At 53.9% G+C, this 17,666-nt stretch overlaps 1 protein-coding gene across 4 annotated transcripts in view; it reads right to left on the reverse strand.

The window, feature by feature from the left end:
• The window catches only part of PGF (placental growth factor), a 52,469-nt gene that overhangs the window by 21,603 nt on the left and 13,200 nt on the right, over positions 1-17,666 (reverse strand). For all 4 annotated transcript variants that reach the window (XM_047864365.1, XM_047864362.1, XM_047864363.1 and 1 more), the window contains one exon: positions 3,780-3,945. The gene's annotated coding sequence lies outside the window, so the exon portion shown is untranslated. The remainder of the gene's footprint in view (positions 1-3,779; positions 3,946-17,666) is intronic.

Here is a 17,666-nt window from a genome sequence, read left to right on the forward strand (position 1 = left end):
ATCCTCACAACAGCCCTGAGAGTTAGCACCGGCCCCTTTTTAGTGGAGGAGAATGATAAGCCACAAACAGATTAACTTATCTCAGGTCACCCAGCTAGCGAGTGGCTGGGCTGGAACTTGAACACTAGTTACGTGACTCCAAAGACCGGGCTTTCTGTGCTAGACGTTGCTGGGGAGCCTCGGGGGCAGGCTGGGGGGCGTGGTGCTATGCCTGAAGTCACAGGGGGTGGTTTCCAGGTCCTCCCAAACCTAGATCAGTTTGTGAAGGAAAAGCATGGTCCTGGGCATCCCGCCTCCCAGCTCCCCTGCGTCCCACCCCATCTCACCGCCCCTTCTTTTCGTCCTATCTTGTCTTCACTTCTCAGTATCTACACTCAGTCTTCAGTGACACTGGATTTGTACTTCGACCAGTAATAAAATTCATGATCCCTTATAGAGATTTGGTGATTCCAGCCCCCTTTCATATACTTAGTGGGCTGAAAACACCCCTGTGAGGCATCCAGTGAGGAGATGGAACTGAGTTGTCTGGGGCCACGCAGCTGGAAAGGGACCTGGACCAAACTCGGTTTCTCAGCCCTGACCTCTGACCTCAGGCCTTTCAGCACTCTCTGAATGCCACCTACCCTGTTCCAGGCCCCCTGCTGGGTACCGGGGCCTAAGGCACACCCTTGGCCCCTGACACACTCAAAACCAGCAAGATTAGGAAGAAAAGCTAAGGCGTCGCCCCTAAGACCCAGAGCTGATGTAAGTTGCAGTTGGGGGTCGGGGTTGGGGCTTCCTCAGAAGAGTCCATCCGAGTGACCACTCCCCGCCTCTCTCCAGGGGGAAGATGGCACATTCCTGATGCTCGCCATATCCAAATATCACCTACACTGTTGTTTATTTGTTTGTGTATACTGATTCATCTTAAAAAGGAACTAGCTTTAAAGGAAACGTCATAGCACTACCTTAGGAAGGTAACTGTAAAAATCAATTAAACTCTAGGTGGTTGTTGCTGGTGAGGATTCTGAGCCTGGGGCCTGCTCTCTTTTTGTTTATGAGGTATGAGAGACACATTAGCCCCTAACTGAGGCTTTCTCCTTGACTCATCAGGAGGATTGGAAGGCAGATAATTTTCTCACTCCATGATTTCAATGTTATTAAAGACTAGCCGAAATGATCACAAACATGCCCCAAATTGGGGCACCTGGGTGGCTCAGTCGGTTAGGTGACCAACTCCTGATGTCGGCTCAGGTCATGATCTCACAGTTCGTGGGTTCGAGCCCCGTGTCGGGCTCTGCGCTGGCAGCATGGAGCCTGCTTGGGATTCCCTCTCCCCTTCTCTCTCTGCCCCTCCCCTGCACGCGCACTCTCTCTCTCTCTCAAAATAAATACATACATGAAAAGTTAAAAAAAAAACAAAAAACATACCCAAGTCATCTCATATGCTGTTCATACTTTAAGAACCAGTGGAGGGGCGCCTGGGTGGCGCAGTCGGTTAAGCGTCCGACTTCAGCCAGGTCACGATCTCGCGGTCTGTGAGTTCAAGCCCCGCGTCGGGCTCTGGGCTGATGGCTCAGAGCCTGGAGCCTGTTTCCGATTCTGTGTCTCCCTCTCTCTGCCCCTCCCCTGTTCATGCTCTGTCTCTCTCTGTCCCAAAAATAAATAAACGTTGGAAAAAAAAAAAAAAAGAACCAGTGGCATAGAAAAACGAAACTTCTAGTGCCTGTGGTCGGGGCAGGTAGGATGTCTGGGGGGGTGGACCCCACGGGGCAATATGGAAGGGTTGTGTCATCTTCTCTCTAAAAGAGGACAAAGGATAGGTGGGCTTCTCAGCTTTGGTATATCCTTTTACAACGTGAAAAGAGAATTTTTTTTTTTTTTAAGACTTTGAAGCTTGCTGTCTTGGGAGGCCCACAAGACCCCAGGTAACTTTCCTCTCTGTTATGGCTGAGAAAGCTCAGTAGACTAAGTCGCAGGGCCTACCTAAGCACATCCAGCAGGTTACCGCACAAAATACTGAGCAGACACTTAACAGTCCTCTCTAGAGCATTCTCCGTCCCTCGATAGGTGAATGCAGCATCCTTTGTGCAGAAGACCTGTTCCCCATCAAAGAAAACCCAGTTCCGTGGAGGTTGGTCCTGGGAGAAGAGCTTCTGAGGAGCCATCTTGGGATTCTGATTTCGGCCCTCGAAACTAGGTTCGCCTTCCCTTAGGGGTGTCTCACTTCCTGACTCCCACTGCTCCCACCCTGTTGGTTCCAGTGGGTGCTCCGAGGAAGGGAGGACAAAAGGGCCACAAACACCGAGGGAACAGGAGTTGGTCAGTGCAAGAGCCTGAGACGTTTGTGTTCCACTGTCAGGGTCCTGGTGGCCTCGGTTCCAGGCCTGTGCCTGCTACCACATGTAGGGCTCATCTGCTAGCCTACCACCTGGGGTCCCCCTAACTTTGCCCCTTCTTCATGGCCGAGTCCAAAGAACTCCTGGCCAGGCCTTTCCGGTTCAGGGCTGGTTCTTGCACCAAGGGAAACGCTTCTAACTGGTCTCAGCAATGCTTCCCCTTCCCGCGAGACTCACCTCTCAGGTTCGGGGTGTGGCCTAGCTGCACAGTCACTTTGTTTTCATTAAATAATATAAATTCATTGTAGAAAGTATGAATTAGCATAAAGATGAAAATAAAAATCACCGAACCTCATCATTCATAAAAACCCCTATTAATATTTTGTTGTATATCCCTCTAGGTTTTTTCAAGGCACACATATTTTAAGTTTATTTATTTTGAGAGAGAGAGAGAGAGCATGTGTGTGCACAAGTGGGGGGAAGGGCAGAGAGAGAGGGAGACAATCCCAAGCAGGCCCTGCGCGTGTCAGCACAGAGCCTGATGTGGGACTCGAACTCATGAACTGAGATCATGACCTGAGCTGAAGTCGGACACTTAACTGACAGAACCACTCAGCTGCCCCTCATATATCTTTTTTTCTTATAAAAAGGGCATCTTATTGTTTGGTCGCATGCTTTTCTCCATTCTATCATATTTTAGTGATGGCTTTTCCTATCCAGCAGTGAAAATTCTATGGGTCCAGCAGCATTAGCATCACCTGGGAGCTTGCTAGAAATGGGGGGTTTTAGATCTGATGTTAGACTTGTTGAATCAGAATCTTCATTTTAACAAGATCCCCAGGCAATTCTTATGTCTCTTAAAGTTTGAGAGTGCCGGGGACACCTGGGTGGCTCTGTCAGTTAAGTGTCTGACTCTTGATTTTGGCTCAGGTCATGATCTCACGGTTGTGGGATCCAGCCCCTGTGGGGCTCTGCACTGAGCGTGGAGCCTGCTTGGGATTCCCTCTCTCCCTCTCTCTCTCTCTCTCTGTCTTTCCCTCTCTCTCTCTCCCCCTCTGCCCCTTCCCCATGTGTGCTCACACTCTCTGTCAAAAAAAAAAAAAAATGTGTCAAGTTTGAGAGTGCTACTACTTGGTGTCATTTTTAATGATCGTATCCCCAGGGGATACTTGCAACCACGTGGCTAAAATTTTCTTTTCAAATCTACCTATAATCGGGCATTTAGGTTATATGTAATGTTTGCGCTGTTATTAACAATGCTACAGTGAACATCTTTATACATATCTGTTGGTCAGGTCTCTTAAATTCCTAGGAGTAGAATTTCTAGGTCAAGGACTTTTGATGCTTATCGTCATCAAGTTGTCCTACAGAAGGACTGTTCCAGCTCACACTGTTCCCTGCAATGCCCAAGAGTGAAGAGATCCCTACCCCCTGGCAACTTCCGTATTACCGGTCTTTTACCTCTGCCATCGGTTCTGTGAAAGTAGTATTTCAGGGTTGGCTCCGGATATGTTTCCTTGTTACTAGGCCGTCAATTTGAACATTTTTCCATACGAGTACTGGCCATTTGCATTTCTGCCGGCTGGACGTCCGCTGGCTGAGAAAGCTCAGGTAGAGGTCGCAGGGCCTGTGCAAGGTCAGACAGCGGGTTACTCCCACCAAGATAGGGAGAGACATTGCCACTGAGGGCTGCGGAGAGGGTGGCCTGAGCCCGGTCCTTGTGCAGAGCCCTGCACAGAGCGGACACTCATGTTTGCTGCCTGTTGGAGGGTACGGTGGGCGTGGGCCCAACTCAGACCCAGCCTGGCTCTTCTGCAGGCCCCAGCCTCATGCTGTGTCCGAGCCCCAGAGCAAGTGCCCGGCTAAGCCCCCCACCCCCCCCACCCCCGGCCTAGCAAGGCCTGGATGCTGGCTGCCACCCAGGATGGTGGAGTCAGGTTCCAGCTGGGCATTCCATGGTTCCCCAAGCAGGCAAGCGGGCAGGCTGGCCAGATGTGCTGGGGGTGGGTGGGGGGGAGCCGGTGGTGAGGACAATTCAGGGAAGTGACCCTGCCCGGTAGCAGAGCTCCTGCCCCAGCAGGCATTGTGAGCCGCCCACTGGCCACTGTTGCTAAAGCTGCTGACGGTGGCTGCAGGAAGCCAGGCTTACTCAGCCCCGGCTGCAGGGCTGCACGTGGCTGTGTTTGCTACCTCCCTCCACCCAGCTTTCCTCCCAGGCACGGCCGGCCCAGCCAGCAGCTGGGGGAAGCGGTGCGTGGGGAGGAAACAGGCGGGACCACCCCCCACATCCCCTGCAAGGCTGCACCTGTGCTCTGCCGGCCCTGCCACCTGTTGCCTGATTGGGCACGGGGCCTGCCCCAGGGGCCTCGGCGGCAGAGCGAGGTGCAGGGCTGGGATCTGGGGTGGACCCCGGCCTGGGGCAGGCGAGCCAGGAGCGGGACCCCCTCGTCGACGATATCTACCGAATGCACCACTCACTCCCCACCGCCGCTGGGGTGCATCTGTATTATTATCTCCCTCTGACTAAAAGGGAAACCAAAGCTCTGAAAATAAGAGTAATAATAGCCTAACCTAGAGTTTGCTTATTAGGTGCCAGGAGCTCTTATTTGTGTCTCACAAGAATAGCAGGTACAGCCGTAGGCCCTTTTTCCCTGAGGAAACCCAAACACAGAGACGTGAAGGCACTTGCTTTAGATCACACAGCATGTAAGAGGCACCCCCACGTCTCTGACTGCAAAATCACACCCTTAACTCGCCCCTGACACGGCCTACCAGGTGACCCTTCCAGGATCTCGGTCCCTGCAGGAGCACCCGAGCTGTTCCTCGTGTGGCACTGCTCAGAGTCCCCTGGGCCTCGGTCTCACCATCCTCTTATGTGTCTCCATCCCGCCCCCAGCCCCCAGGTGTCCTTGGGGACTGTCTCTCAGATGCTGTGTCCTCTGACTCTCTCTATCCTGCCCTGACTCTGGGTTTCTCTGTCTCCTCTCTCTGGTCCGCAAAAGGGACAAAGAGGGAATTTGCATGGAACGTGGCAAACAAATCATGGCACCCAGTTGCCATGGGCAGCAGAAAAGTGTCTCCTGGGTGGGAGCTGAATGAGTGGAGAATAAAGCAGAAGGGAAGGGAGAAAGGAGTTGTCCTTTCGGGAGGCTGGGGGGCCAGTGGGGCTGGTGTCTGGAGGATGAGAGGGTGAACCAGGGAGGGGGCAGCAGCCGTGGCCCCCCCCCACCACCCCTTTCTTCTTCTGCAGTGGTGATGGTGCCCCCCGCAACCCTGCACTGAGAGCCGCTGCTGCTGTTGGGAGCCTTGGGCTGCTGAGGATGGGAGGGCGGGGGAAGAAGGAGGAAGTTGTTCTCAGAGTGAGGGTCTCTGCGCAAGCCTGTTGACAAGCTTTCAAGTCTGCACGATAGGATTCTGGGTTCTCAACAGATTCACTTCTATCCCGAGTGGGGCCCAAAGCCAGGCCTCCAGGCCTTTGGCAATCAGGGTGGAATCCAACCACCGGCTGTCATGGCAACCTGTATCTCTTCGGAACTGCACAGAAAGGCCTAGAGTCTGCAGTCCAGGGGACCAGTCACTCAGTATGTGGCAATAGGCAAGCCCATGGGTGTGCCGGGGGGAATCCTACAGGGTAGGGCCCAGAAAGGGGTCCGACTTTGGCTCAGCCGCTTCCTTCTAGTCCTGGCCTCTTCCCGGCAGCGTCTCCAGGGTCTGGCCTAAGTTGGGCTTCAGCCAAGCTGGCTGGCCTCCAGGTGGATTTGGGACAGACAGCTGGGATGTGGTGTTTCCCGCTCCGAAGAGATGGAGGTTGGCAATGGGACCGTGGCGGGGCTGGAATCTGGAATGCTGGGTCCTTCAGTGACAAATCTCAGCAGGATGGTGGGGTCGTGGGTGGGTGGAGGCTGGACAGGCAGTCTTTAGTTAGGTTTCCCAGTGAGGGGATGTGACAGGGATTAGGGCCAGGTGGTCTCCATACCTCCACCCCTTCTTTATCTGGGTGCCTCTGAGCCCTGCATGGGTCCCTCTGGAAGGCCAGCCAGCTGACTCTGAAACTTCCTTCTTTCTCCTCACCCTAACGGCCCTCACTTCTTCAGACCAGGTCCCCTGCTTGCCAGGGTCAGGTCAGCCCGTCCCAGGAAGCATCTGGCACTGTTTGCTCGCCTCTTTTTGATCGTCCTGGTGGGCTTGGTCATAGCTGCCTGCGCTCCTGATTCTGGCATAGACGCTGTGTTCAGCTCCTTGAGACAACCTTTGTTTGGCTCGACAGGGCACACGTGAGTAGTAACTCAGTCCTCCTTCCCCTAGCTGCCAGGTTCAGCTTTGGTCCTTCTTCCTGTCCCTCCTTGTCTAAACAATTCCTACCCATCCTTTGAGGCCCGTGTCAGATGTGAAGCTCGTGCTCCTCCCCATCTGTTCCAGGCAGAATCACTGTTTCCTGTGTCTCCTGCTAATGAGGCACAGAGCACTGAGTGAATGACACTTCCCAAAGGGAAAAAAAAAAAAAAAAAAAAAAAAGCTTCTGGTCTTGATGGTGTCCTGCTCAAACATTTTCCATGGCTCCCCACTGTGAAAAGGCCTTTTGCCCTTTTGGGCTTCATCAATCCCCTAGCCTGTGCCAGAGAACCCTCTACTCTAGTCAAGTGGTTCCCTAGCCTTCCCCAAACTTGGTCTGAACCCGCCCCTCTCTACTCCCCCTGCTCAGGCCATCCCCTCTCTTTAGAACACACACCACCACTCACATACTGAAATTCTACCCACCCTTGCGTCTCATGGCCCTGGGAGGCTGGTGGCTCTTGAAAGGGCATAAGGGGGGCCCAGGGTTCGTCTTCTGCCCCCTCCCCGATCTCCAGAGCCAATGGCTTTTGCACAACCTGCATCATATGTTCTATAATTTGAACCAAGCAGCGGCTGACAACCTCCCATTAATGTCTGTGTCAGTGCAAATGAGTATGTCATTGTGTGTGGATGAATACATGTATGTTCATGGGAAGATGTCAGCAAGCATATGCACAGGGAGCTGTGTGTGTGCTTAGAAATGTGTGGGAACGAGGGGTGCCTGGGTGGCTCAGTCGGTTAAGCATCCGACCTCAGCTCAGGTCACGCTCTCATGGTCCGTGAGTTCGGGCCCCGCGTCAGGCTCTGGGCTGATGGCTCGGAGCCTGGAGCCTGCTTCCGATTCTGTGTCTCCCTCTCTCTCTACCCCTCCCCTGTTCATGCTGTCTCTCTCTCTGTCCCGAAAATAAATAAACGTTAAAAAAAAAAAATTAAAAAAAAAAAAAAGAAATGTGTGGGAATGAGTATGCCTCTCCATGCGTGGGAGCAGGTGTGTCATGTCTGAGTGAACTTGTGAATGCACATGGGCCCCGTGTGCCAAAGCACGTGAGCACACGTGAACCTATACGGGGGGGTTGTGTATGTTGAAGGTGTGTGCTTGCACATGCAGGCAAATCTGTCTGTGCACTGGGTGTACGTGTCCTGCTACACTTTCTTCTGCCCAGCCCAGGTTACTGGGGAAGGCCAAGGCCGGTCAGTCTCCCTTCCATGCACCTCCCAACCTCCAGGGGCACGAGGGGGGGCTGTATGTGACATCCTAACTTTTGACGGAGATAAATGCAGAATTCCTGTGAGGTCACTAGGCTGTGGCAGTGAGCAGCTGTGAGTGTCGGGGGTCTGGCTCCGTGGTGACCTGGCCCCTGGTCCCCACGCCTCAGTATCCCCTGTCCCCCACTGAGCTGGTAACCGGAACTAGGAGGGCTCAGGAGGGGTCCAGCAAGAGATAATGGTTCTGTTCTGGTCCCCAGGCAACAAGAGCCCACACCCTAGGCCTGTGAGGGGCTGCCTACGCTGGGCCCTGGCAGAGGGGATGGTGACAAGGCCAGAGTACCCACAGAATGCCAGGTCTATGGTCCTCCTTCCTCAGGGGACTAAACTTTGAAAAAACAAAGCAACAAGTTAGTGTGAACTCACTTTAGACCGAACAAGGATATAAAGGCTTAAAGTGCAGCGAGGAAGCTTAGGCTAGACCCAAGGAAGGAGTGTCCTTCACTGACAAAGACCACAAAATCTGTGTCCTCAAACAGATGGATCCCACAACAGGATCCACATCCACCCACAGGGCTGGTGGAGGGGGTCAGAGGTGAGAGACTGGCCTGGATGACCTTTAGAAGTGCCCCTCTCCAGTCTCGTGGCTCTGTCCTCTGTAGCTCTGATGGGGCCCAGAGGGGCATCTGGGGAGAGAAATTAGTCAGGCGTACTTCCGTGCACTGCTCCCAAGATCCTTCCCTCCTCCGGAACCTTCTTATCCCTCATTTCCTGCTGCTCTCCTCTCACCTCCAAGTGGCTGCCCCAGCCCTGGCCCCAAAGTGGCTTCCTCACTCCCTCCCTGCTGCTCCAGAATTCTCCCAGCAGACCACCCCCAAAGGCCCAGCCCAGTCCCGCCCAGTCTTTGGAGTGCAGCCCTGGGCCTCCCACCCAGTGGAAAGGCAATTAGAGGCTCAAACTGGGAGGGGTGCTGAGGTGGGTGCAGGGAGACAGCAGGCCTCGGTGGGCACGATCCCTCACCGATCCCTCACCGGGTGGTCCTCAGGGAGCCAAGGCCAACTGGATGTGACAGTGGACCCTGGCTGAGGTCAGAAGAGCTCTGGGGCCGCTGCCTCAGGGCTGGAGGCCCCCCTTCTTCAGGGACTTTGGGGTCCCAGCCTTGCTTTTCCTGGTGGCCTCCTCTGGCTCCCCAGGGAGTGGCCATGGAAGAGGACATGTAGAGGTGCTTAGGGAGAATGGGGCGGGGAGGGTGAATGACTCCCCCCGACACACCCTGGGCTCCCCTCCTCCTCCTCCTCCTCCTCCTCCTCGAGCTCCTGTGCCTTCCCTGGGAGGTCTGGCCAAGGCGAGCCCAGGGATGAGGGGAGGAGGTCATTAATCACCGTTATTTATTATCTCTTATGTAACCTGTGTTATGAAACATGGGACCTTGTACCAGGCACAACTGGGAACATGTGAAAGATGGCCCTACTAGTAAGGGCTTCCTGTGGGCTGAACAGGTAGGCCCAGGAGCCATAGGGCCACCTGCAGAACGGCCTGGAAAGAGGGGTGCAGGCTGGCCCAGGCTCTGGCTGCAGGTAGGCCGGTCCTGCTGTGCTGCCCTGCTATCTCACAGGGCCCTAAGGTAGGAAGAGAGCTGGGTTTGGGGGCCCCTCAACCACAACAGGCCTAGATCAGCTCAGGCTCCAGGGTGGCCTGGGTCACAGCTGGAGTTGTCAACATACTGACCCAGGAGGAGATAACATCCAAAGGGCTTGGAGTCCCAGTCGGACAAGGAGGGGAATGTCGCCGGAAAAGATCCCTGGCCCCTAGAGGGATCAAACTAAATGGGACTTTAATAGGTCTCTTCCAGCTCAGATTTCATGGGTAATTGGAAGCAGGTCCTGAGCCGAGCAGAGTGGGCTGGCCCTAGTGGCCTGAGGGGGCTGGGGACTGAGGAGGAGCAAGGGTTGCTGCCTCCCTCCCCTCCGCACATCCCACCCAGGCCTCACGGGGCTTCTGGATCCCCTCTACACTGCTTTGGAAATGCTGCTGTTTTAACTCCTTCAGGGTAAGAACGTGGCTAAGCAGGGAGGGAGAGCCTGAGTCTCGGCTCAGAGGGGAAAAGAGAAGCATGTCCTGAGCTAGATGTACACTCATTCATTCATTCATTCATTCACTCACTCAACAAATTCACATTGAAAACTGGCAATAGCCCTTTAAGACAGAACCCTTACTTTCTTTTTTTTAATTACAAAAGAGGCCCACACTTGCTGAAATAAGATTCAAGCGGTATCACAGTATATTAAGTAAAAGTGAAAATTCTCCTCCCCCCCCTCACCCATTATCTGCCCTCTCCCTGGCTACTCTCATACTCCAGGGGTACCTTCTGTCAACAATTTATGGGATCTCCTTCCAGACCATCTTCACTGCATTCTGCACCACATCCTGCTGTTTTCACTCAACAATGCATCATTGATATCCTTCCAAGGCAGTAAGTAGAATGTGGGTATTCCTCACTCCCATTTTAAAGATGAGAACACTGAGGTTCAGAAAGGTTTAATGGCTGTCCCAGACTGCAGAGCCAGGCCTTGTTCTCATTCTGTCACAGCTTCCAGCCTCTTTCCTGCAGCGGGTGGATATGATGGAGCAGAGAGGCTGGAAAACCCCTAAGTGAGGGCTGGGGTGGGAGAGAGAGCCTGGGAATGAGAAGGAAGCAGTGGGCTAGGAGTGGGCACAGGATCTGCTTGGATGCAGTGGCACCCCTCCTCCAGTGTCTCCCAGGATCCCTCAGGGTCTTCTGTGGCTCTGGGGACCTAGAGGCCTGGGCTGGACAGGGCTGGTTAGCAGGTAGTGGAGGGGTTTTCAAACCAAACCTATCAAGAGGGAAGGAAAGATGGCATTTCAGCCCCTAAAGTGCCTGCGACACATTCCTCCCCTGGCCTCAGGGGGCATTTCTTGCCTAACACCACTGGTGGGTGCTGGCCACTGCCCCTGCCTGCTGATGCTGACCGGACAGGCCTGTGTTCTCCCTCCAGGACTACTGTCCTGTATTCCCCTGCTGCCACCGGCTACCATTCCAGCATGTTCACCAGTGCGGGGAGGGAGGCACCCCTTTCCACAGCCCAGACCCTGAGCAACCAGAACCGGCTCGTAGTCACAGGGCTTAGGGACCCTCTAGGAAGACAGCTGAGGGGACAGGCAAGTGGGAGGCCAGTCCAGCCTGAAGTATAAATAAGACCAGCTCTGAAAATGTTGTGACCCAGAAGCCTCCACGCCAGACACCTAGCCTTCCTCCCCCCTGCCTGGGACCTCCAGGGGAGGGAATGCTGGAAGCTGAGAGAACACAGAGGATGGGCAAAGGAAGAAAACATCTAGTGTTCCTTCTGGGCAGGCATGGGTTCTTTACACCCGGGCACACGCATGCATGTGCGCACCCACGTGCATGCACACACACTAATGCCGAAAAGGGGAACTTGGCCCAAGTGTAGCACAGCTGCCCCTCGGAGAAGGCTTAAGGGATGCTGCCTAGAGGCAGGGGAATGGACCGGATGGCCTTTGGAGAGCTCGCCATTCCCGAGACTGTCTGGAAAAATGCTCCCACAAGGGCCACCCAGGCCTTGGAAGGAATCACAGAGATTCTCCCACAAGGCAGTCAGGCCAACTGGGGAAGACTGATCCACTCACGCTGCCAATCTCCTTGGCAAACCTGCTCTGTGCCAGGCCCCATGCTGGGCCCCAGAGAACAGACTGCACCTCCCAGGCTCCACTGCACCAGAGCCACTGGGCATATGGGAGAGAGGGTCCCTACTGGCAAGAGCAGAGCCCATCCCTTCACCCGAGGCTGGCCCATCAGTCACTGAGAGGCTGCCGAGTGGTTCTTAGCGGCGCGCAGGCGGCATCCAGCCGGAGTGCAGACCCTCCGCCCCACACCCTCCCCACCCCCCCCAGCTGGTGTCTGGAGAAGGCCGGAGTCTCCTCTCTGCCCACCACCCACGCCACCCCCACGGTTCTGGCCCTGGCCGGCGGGGGCGCAGAAAGGAAATCACTAAGGAGGATTGAGTGTCAATTCACCAACTAATCGGATCAGCGCGAGCGGCTGCCGCACACGCTGTTCCCTCCCCGGCTCCTCCGCGGGCCCATTACAGCAGCTAATCACCCGGGCGGCGGCGGCGGCGTTAACAACCGTCTGCCCACCAGGCTCCTTCCTGGGGCTTGGCGGAGGGGCTGACCCCTTGCAGCTCTCCTCTCGGAGGAGCAGGAGCGGGAAACTGGATCCCAGCAACAAGCCGGTGGCCGCCGTCCAGGGTAACGCCTGGCTCCTCGCGCTGCTGGCTGGCCTCCCGAGTGTTTGCCCGGCTCCTCTTGCCCCGCGGCCGCCGCCGAGGGCCGGCGAGGACGGCGCGGGGACAGCGCATCCCCTGAACACCCGAGGCCACCGCTCCCTCCCCGCCGCCCGCCGGTGCTGCCTGCGCGGCCCGAGCTGGGGAGGCGGCGCTCCCTGCCAGCCAGAGCAAATTAGGTGCCCGGACGTTGAGGTCTGCTTGGCATTTCCTGTGTTGGCTTTGGCTGACGAGGCCAGGCCAGTGGGCAGCCCTCTTGACCCCAGCCCAGTCCAACAGGCACGTCCCAGACTCTGCAGCCCACAGACTTCTGCTCTGTACCCCACAGGGAATCCTGTTCCGGAAAAAAAAGATCACCCCTCCCTGCCTGGGTTCCCACTGAGCTGCCTTCCCTTGCCTTGTAGGGTGCTCTGACACCAGAGGCCTGGCCAGCCCCCAACCTGGCTCATCTCAATGCATGTTCCTCAGGCTCGGGCACAGAGCCCACAGAATTTGTGGATCTCCGAGGCTCCCAGGGCTTCCTGGATGTGGTGAGGCCCCTCTGCATCCAGGCTCCCAGGCCTGCCGGTCCGCAGGGGGCTCTGATCTCCCCTGATCTCTTCTTCCCATCTGTCTGTGGAAGAATTTCCCCAGTCCAGGGCCTGGCCCCCTGGGAGCCATGAGCAAGGAGGTTGCTCCAGACATTGGCACCAGCTTGGGAACCCATGGGAGCTCCCGTCCTCAACCCCGGAAGGGCCGGCTTCACCTGTGGGCTTCGGCATTTTTGGCTCCTGTTCCTCTGTCCATGTTTTCTTTGGCTCGGATTTCTGGGACACCAGATTGTCCAAAACAAGACGACTTCGTGATACTTACTTTCCCAAAGAGCAGAGTCTGTAACACAATCAGGCTCTTTGTGTGCAGTGCAGTCTCCAGCCACCCACTCTCTGGTTGCCCCCGTCTCTGCCCCAGCCAGGTCCCCTTGGGGGCATGAAGCACTCCTCAATCCCAGTGGCCAGGGGTCTCTGGTTTAGGATTTAGCGAGGCTGAGCAGAGAGGGGAGCCAACCCCCTCCCCACAGACCATCCGTCACTGGTCTGCAGCTCTTTCCTTTCTCCTCCCCAGCCCTGGGATGCCAGCATAGCCCCTGTGAGGAAGGAGAAGCAAGAAATAGGGATAGCCTAGGGTTCGAGATGCCCGACTACAAATCCCAGCTCTACTACACACAGCTGTATGCCTCGAGCAAGGTACCAAATGGCTGTGGAACTCAGTTGCCTTGCCAGTAAAGTGGCCACAATAGAGGAACCTAGCTTTACTGGAACCTTACTAGGGCCTTTGGGGCTAGCCTGCAGTAAGCCCCGGTAAAGCGACCATAAATGCAGCTATCTGTCCGCATGGGGTCGGCTGAGCAGTCACTCAGGAGTCTGCAGAGTTGTCCAGGCCCAGCCTGGACCACACCTAGGATAGAGACTCTGCCCCCCTACCCCACTAGTCACTTCTTTGCTCCCAGGCTGGTTCTGTGCTGCCATCTCCCTGAGGAGACTGAAGCCCAGGCTGGCTCTCTCCCGAGCCACTCTGCCCGTGGCCATCAAGAACTTGCCGCCTCAACGGCACAGGCCAGCCTGCCAGGGCAGAGCAGTCTCAGAAGGCATCTGAAGGTGGTTGGGTACCTAGAACCGCTGTTTGGAGGGCCTCACCTTTCCCCAGGGAACACGGAGGCATAGCACACGCATCTTGGTTGCTCAGTGCCAGGTACCAGAACGCTCAGAAATCTGAACGTGTGGTGAACGAAGGAAAAGGCTCTGGATTTCCTACATTGTTTGTGGGAGAAGCGACAGGCGTTTTTCTGACAAGTCTGGGGTGAGAGTTGTCAAGAAGACAGGGGAGTGTTGATCACCTTGATGAGCAATTCCACGTCTGGGACTCTCCCTTGGGAACTAATCTGAAATGCCAGAACTCAGAGCTGCAGGAGGGTCTATACAAATCTCTACAGAGGTGGTTTTTCTCAGCATCATTTATTTTTATTTTTTATGCTTTTAGATTTTTTTTTTAATGTTCACTTATTTTTGAGAGAGAGAGAGAGAGACAGAGACAGCATGAGCGGCAGAGAGAGAGACAGGCACACAATCCAAAGCAGGCTCCACGCTCCCAGCTGTCAGCACAGACACTGACGCGGGGCTCGAACTCATGAACCACGAGATCATGACCTGAGCCGAAGTTGGACGCCTACAACCGACTGAGACACCCAGGAACCCCTCTCAGTGTCACTTATAATAGCAAACAAACAAAGAAGATACTTCAGTAGCCAATGGTTGGAGACTGGATAAATCTATTATGCTATACCTATGCACACAGGGAATTAAAGAGTAAGCACTAAAGATTAGGTTTAGGGAAAATTTTTAATGACGTGGCAACATCTGAGTAAAAAAAATCAGGATATCTAACAGCTGACAAAGTATAATCTTAATTATGTGAAAAAATATGTTCTGAGCACATACACAAAATTTGATATATATATACATATATAACATATAATTATATGTGTAATATATAATAATTACTTATATATATATAAATTATATATATATATATATATATATATATATAATATAAAAGGGCATATTATGCTGCCTTAAAAAGGGATGAATTCTGGCACCTGCTACAACATGGACAAGCCCTGAAGACATTATGTTAAGTGAAATATGCCAGACAGAAATGTACAAAGATTGTATGGTTCCACCTTACATGAGGCCCCTAGAAAAGAGTCAAACACCTAGAGACAGAAAGTAGAAGGGTGCTTGCCAGGGCCTGGGGAGGACGGACAGTGATTTTTTAATGGGCACAAAGTTTCAGTTTGGGGAGATAAAAAGTTCTGGAGATGGTGACGGTTGTACAAGAATGAGAATGTACTTAACACTGCTGAACTGTACACTTAAAAATGATAAAAATGATAAATGTTATGTACATTTTATCACAATAAAAAAAAGAGGTCATAGAGAAATACATCAAATGTTCTTAATGAGTATTTTTGAGTGAAGGGATTATGGGTGACCTTTGTTCTTTTTAGTTTCCAACATTTGCCCCTAGTAAATGAGATATTTTGTTTTGTTTGTTGTTTGTTTTAAGGAAGCTTGCTTCAGCATCTCCCAGATGTGCGGGGGTGGGGAGGGGGAGAGGTTCGGTCCAGCTGCAGCTGGACACAGGGGAGAAGCACAGCGTGCTGGGGGGAGGGCTGGCTCAGAAAGGCTTGGGGTCCGCCCAAGTTCTCGCTCCCCTGCTGGCTGGCCTAATTCTCTGTCTCCCGCCCCCCCCACTCCCACCCCTCCAGCCTTGCCTCGGGGCCTCTCCGCAGGCATGGCGCACTGACTAGCCTGAAGGGGCCGTCCCAGCTCTAGTGGGAATTCGGGCTCGGGGCTTTCTCAGACGGTCAGTACCCTTGCCGCCTTCCCGCTGCCGCTCCGCCCCAGCCCAGCTGCAAAAACAACAGCCCATACCCCAAGCCCTGTTATTGCAGCCCAGAGTGGAGCCTCAGTGTGCAGCGGAAGGAGTGGGGATGGGGCCTGCCAGTCCCAAAGAGACCTTGGGGCAGGGGTGCTCTCGGGAGGTTGGAGGGTCCCCTCCTGATCCCTGGGGAAACCTGACTCCCAGGTGTGAGGAGAAGGGGCTTGGGGAGGCCTGAGGGCCTGGGGGCCTGAGAGCCAACTCTGCCAGTGGCCTCCCTGGCTCCTTGGGGACTGCGGGGTGGGGAGAGGTAGGGGGGAGGAAGTCAAGCCACTTGGGAACCCGCTGAACCAAGCCCAGCCAAGCCGTGGGCAGGAGGCGGCACCACCGTGGCTCCCAGGCAGGCCAGGGCCAAGGCTTTCCCACGGGGTGCAACTGGCCACTGGGCTCTACGAAGCCATCCACCCAGGCTAGGGACTGTGAGCCCTGGGAGTTTTCCATGCAGTCTTCCCTTCAGGGCAGAGGGACTGGTGGGCATATCTGGAACTTCTCAGAGCCATTCCAGGTATGGGCTGGGCACCCCAGCAAGGCTGGGGTACAGGTCTCAGAGGCCTGCTACTCAGCTTTCTCAGCACCCACTCCAGCCTCATCCATTGGCTCCTTACTCACGTGACAGAGCAATGACACAGGGCTCATATCCCTAAGAACCTAAGGGGCCTCAGAGGCTGTTGGAAGCCCAGTGCCTTTTTGACCCCTAAAGGCCACTCCTGCCACTCTAATATGAGGGGTGTGGACGGTGTGGCATTAGGAGGCACTGGGAGGTCTCCAGAGACAGATAAACCCGGGCTAGAACCTCAGCTCTGTCCCACTAGCTGTATGACTGGACATGTTCCTTAACCTCTCCAAGCCTTGGCTTCCTCCACTAGTGGTGGAAGGTTTAGATGCAACATATATAGTTTCTGGCACAATGTAAATGCTTATTAAGGGGAAGACACTGTAATGCTCAATACACAAGCCCCCAAAAATGAAATTAGCTGAGACTGGAAAGAACTTTCTGATCTCAATGGTCAGCTTAGTTCTTCTGACCCATGGCACTCTGCCCAACGTAGACGGCACACTTGAGGAGTCCCCTTTTCTTTTTCCACTCTGGTTAGGAACCAGTTAAGCAAACTACCCTCTGAAGTTAGACAATGACTGTCTGTTGTTAAGGATGTTGTGGGCCACAGGCATCAAACCAGGGATAGAAACTATTTCAGGCAAGGAGAGGATCCAGATGGAAGAGGGTGAGCCTCTGGCTTCTCAAAGCCACCAGCATCCTCTGTCTGTAGGTTAGTCACTGTGTGTCACTTATGCACCAAGAAGCGGCAGGAAGCTGTCAGATTGAGGGTCCAGGCTTCCTGACTGGGATGTAGCCTCATATAAGGTCTGTTGCTGTTCTGAAATGCTCTCAGGTAGTTACAATAACTCATTTACTCTTGAAAGAGAGGAGTTATAGAAATAAAAGCTGGTGTTATTTTTATTTGGATTATCTGGTCTTTAAAATACAACCAGATCTGTATTAAGTACATTAGAATCACCTTTTAGGGAGATTTAAAAAAATTCTCTCAAAATTTTTAGGTAATGGTAATCCAGACCTACTACTTTAAAGATCAGTAGTGGCAAAGTGTCTCTAAATCTTTAAGATCACTACCATTCATCAGATGTCATTGTTCTTATCATCTCCACTGACAGACACGATAACCCAGCTTGGGAGGGGCGGACCTGTGATCTGAACTGAGATTCATATGACTTCCAAGCCCAAACGTGCATGCATTCATTCATTCATTCATTCAGGGAGGGTGGGGGAAGAGCTGAGGGAGGGAGGGAGAGAGAACTTAAGCAAATTCCACACCCAGCACAGAGCCCAACTTGGGGTTCGATCTCATGACTGTGAGATCATGACCTGAGCCAAAATCAAGAGTTGGATGCTCAACCAACTGAGCCACCAGGCGTCCCCAAGCCCAAGCTTCTAAATGGTTTAACATAACATGAAAGGACAACTAGCCAGTGGGCATTAGTCTCCACATTT

This window comes from Prionailurus viverrinus, chromosome B3, assembly GCF_022837055.1.
Source record: "Prionailurus viverrinus isolate Anna chromosome B3, UM_Priviv_1.0, whole genome shotgun sequence".
Taxonomy (NCBI): domain Eukaryota; kingdom Metazoa; phylum Chordata; class Mammalia; order Carnivora; family Felidae; genus Prionailurus; species Prionailurus viverrinus.